At 47.2% G+C, this 3,951-nt stretch overlaps 1 protein-coding gene across 1 annotated transcript in view; it reads left to right on the forward strand.

Moving 5' to 3' along the window:
* Tmc5 (transmembrane channel like 5) overlaps positions 1-3,951 on the forward strand; it is an 82,025-nt gene continuing 78,074 nt past the window's right edge. Inside the window, exons 1-2 of the mRNA XM_031388044.1 lie at positions 1-223; positions 388-511. The gene's annotated coding sequence lies outside the window, so the exon portion shown is untranslated. The remainder of the gene's footprint in view (positions 224-387; positions 512-3,951) is intronic.

The following is a 3,951-nucleotide window of genomic DNA, read 5'->3' on the forward strand; positions in this document are numbered from 1 at the left end:
ATGAGGAGGGTAAAACTGAGACTCGGAGAGGATGAAGAGCAAGAGTAAGGATTTGAATCTTGAACTGCCTGCCTTGAGATGTTAGCCACATCCACACTGCCTGTAAGGCATGGGCCACCTGTGATCATAATTGTGAGCTAAGGCTACCTTCAGATGCTGCCTCAGAGAACCTGGCTGCAGAACACACTGTCCCAGAGCTGGGAGCATCTGTGAGACCCGGCGGGTATGTTCCAAGGGACCATGGTTCAGTCTCTTCCCATACCTCTGTGACTCTCTCTGGCGTGGGGGGGGGGGCAGGGGGGAGCCCTACTTACTTCCTTATGGTGTCTTAGAAATAAAACACTGAGCTGAAAAGGACTTTGCTCTCTTTATTGTCTTGATGCCAAGAGGACATCGGAGGAGGAGCTCAGGCTCAGGAAGAAAAGAAGAGTTGGAGTCCCAGCAGAGCCTTGGTAAACCACAGTGTTCAGCCCAGACGCTGGAATACAAAGCAGGTAGATCTGTGCTAAAGGTAAGACATTGCTTTTCATTGGCAGGGAGGGGACAGGTGATAATGAGGGGGCCTTTGTAAAGCTTTCCCAAGCTGGATCAATAGTTCCCCTTGCCCCTGCCACCAGCTGGGTGGCAGCCTGCCCAACAGAATAAAGGAGACACTAGGCAGGCATGCTGTGTGCACGGGGACCTGGAACAGGGGCTAAAAGAGATGAGACTTAAGGAGTTATTTTTTAAAAGGAAGTGCCTGCTTCCTTTTTCTTTATGTCTGCCTAAGCAGTCTCCTTCCCAGAGGCAGTGCCCGCTGGGGTTTAGCATCTCTGCAGCTGAGCTTTCTTCCTGGAAAACAGGTCTCCCTGGTTATAAATGCCCAAGTCACACAATAGTCTCACCCTACTGAGGGTCACAGAGTACTGAGGGAAATTATTGGGATGTTTCTGCAGGACAGAGGGAGGCTGAGTTAGGGACAGGAAGGGAGGTCACTGAAGTACAGGGGATGCTTGAGACTGTGTAGGGGAGAAGCACCACACTGGACTGCCCTGTGGCTTATTCCTGGCTGTGGATGCAGAAAATGCACACAGTGAACATATGTTAGTCAAAAGAATGCTCATCTGGAAATCCAGAGCACTCCCGTTAGGACCACCTGTGCTTCAGCTGCCTCCTACCTAGCTAAAATCTAGGCTTTTCTGCTCCTGTGTTTTGCTAAATTACTGTTCCCTTCTGGCCTTGCTTTCCCCATCTGTAGAATGAGTAAGATGCAATGAGCTCACATGTCTACAGGAAAAATATCAGAGCTGATAAGAATATGTGATATATTGTCACCTTGATCTCTGCTACTTCCTTACCCTCTCTTGATCTTCTTCCTCTGCAATCATGGACGATGCTGTTGATGGTAGCAACCAAAATTTAAGGTCTTTGGGCCGAGGCCCTCGGGTCACATCCCACCCTGTTTCTGTTGGGCTATGCAACCTTGAGCAAATTACACAACCTGTTTGATTTCTATATCATCATCATAAGATGGGCTAGCCAGACCTCTCCAGAAGTTTTGAAGGGTTGGTTGCTGAGATGGAAGAGCTTGATTTAGTGTAGACACACGGACAAGCCTTCGGGACATAGTTCCATCTTTATTTGTCAATGTCAGCATTACCCTCATCAAACAAGATTCTCTCTGAACTGGAGGGAGAAGTGCTCAGTGGGGATGGATACCAAGGGCAGGATTTGAGCTTAGCAGAAAGTGCACACCTGTGATTCTGGCACACAGGAGACTGAAGCAGAAGGATTTCAGTTTTGAGGCTCCAGAGCAAGAATTTGTTTCCAAAATCAGAGAAAAAAAACCCGAAAAACAAAAGCAAAAACAAAAGGTAGGGAGATGGAGAGAGAAAAGAGAGAGATGGCTTAGTGGATAAGAGCGCCATGCCAGCATAAAGACCCAGCATCCATGTGAAAGCCAGGCACAGTTGTGGGCTCCAGTATCTTCCAGGGGCAAAGACAGAATTGCTGGCCACCAGCCCTGCACCAGCTTTATAGTAAAAGCCTCTGTCTCAAAGGAATACAGTGGGAAGTGATAGCTCAGAACACCCAAAGTCCTCCTGAGCCTCCTCCCTGAACACACATGTACTCATGGTGGGAGACGGGCTGTCAGGAAAATCCTCCAACAGTGTTGGAGGTATAAATGCCATCAAAGCCCAGTGAATCACCTGTTGGATATTTGTGCCATGATTTCCCAGAATGAGGTGATGAGGTTATCTTCTTGCTGAGGTCATCTGCAGTCAGAGACCTTGCAAGCCAGCTTTGGGAACGCTAATCACCAGGAAGGGCTGTCTCTGCAAAGGAACTGATCAGAAGGTGTATGGGATTTCCATGTGAACACCAGACCAAACAAATTCTATTTCCTGTGGCCTTTGGAGTCTGAATAGCATTTAAAAGGAAAAGAAAAGCCAGCGGAAGCCTGTAATGGCTGTTATTAGCATCCACATTAAATGCAAAAAAGAAAAACAAAACTTAATTTTTCATAAAGAAGATGAAATTTCCTTTTTGATAGAATATCGAGGTATAAACAGAGTAATCAAGGGAATGGCCTTCAATGAGGGCAGGAGGGACTGTCTCCCTGAGGTAGATTTGCCTCAAGAACTATCTTTCCAGTGACTCGTGAACTACAGGGTCGGGCATGCACTCTCTGACGAGCGGCTGAAGTTGAGGTAGACCATGCTCTTTCCTTTGTTGCATATTTGATGTCTTGCTCATGGAGCCTGAAGTGAATCTGGGGTTTGTGTGCTTTAACACATGCTCCCAGCTGCTGGTGACATTTTGGAGGTGATGGGGCCTGCTAGTGGAGATGGGTCCTTGGGCTGGGTGGGGCGAGCGATAGCCCCAGCTCTTGTTTTCTCTGCTTCCCGCAACCACCCAGGTGTGAGTGGGCTGCACTGTAAACTCCTGCGGCTGAGACTGTTCCAGAAGCCACGCCTCCCACCACCATAGACTGAGAGTCACTGTAACTGTGAGCCCAGGCATGGCCTTTCTGTGATTCCGTCAAGATAACTGAGAGAATCTGTGTTGCTTCAATTTGGATTTTGAGCAACATACTTTTTTAGTTTTAAAAGTCATAAGAGGCACTTCTTTGTTCAAAACGATTTCAGGACTGGGAAGACGGCTCAGTTGGCAAAGTACCTGCTTTGTAAGCACGAGGGCTTGAGTTCAGCCTCTAAAAGGTGGACCCTGGGCTAGAGAGATGGTGCGACGGTTAAGAGTTCCCATTGCTCTTGCAGAGGCCCAACATTTGGTTCCCAGGACTTACATGGCAGCACACAACCATCTGTAACTCCAGTTCTTAGAAACTACATGTCCCCTACTAACCTCTGAGGGCTCCTAAATACACGTGTTACATATACATACACTCAGGTATGTGTACATGTGTGAGTGTGGATACACACACACACAAGCACACCATTTCAAATGTCACAAAAGAGATAAAATTTCAACACTTCCTCCTGTGTCTTCTACGTCAAACCTTGCACATCGTTTGGTCACATGGCAGATGACCACCATATTTGTTTTGGGAGTTACCATGGTAATCACCTTTAACCTTATGGGGTCTGTTGTCTCATTGGTTATTGTGTACACATGTACACATGCCTGAGTGTATGTCTCATTATGTGCTTTGGTGTTTGATCCGTGTAGCTATCCTGCATGGACGCTGTTCTGAGGGCTCAGGAGTCCAGTCCACCAACTGTCTCCTTCTCTCATTTGGTCGCCTTCCAATGTTGTTATTGTAGTCTTTTTTCCTTTGTAGCTATGAATCAGGACATCTCAACTTTCACACACTGAGATCTGAGATGTTTGATCCAGAAACTCCGTTGGCTTGTGCTGTGTGCTGTGTGCTTTGTGAGACATTGAGTAGTAGACCTGTATGCCAGAGATGCCAACAACATACTGTACTAGTTCTCTCTCTCTCTCTCTCTC

Source organism: Mastomys coucha, unplaced genomic scaffold (genome assembly GCF_008632895.1).
Source record: "Mastomys coucha isolate ucsf_1 unplaced genomic scaffold, UCSF_Mcou_1 pScaffold21, whole genome shotgun sequence".
Lineage (NCBI taxonomy): Eukaryota > Metazoa > Chordata > Mammalia > Rodentia > Muridae > Mastomys > Mastomys coucha.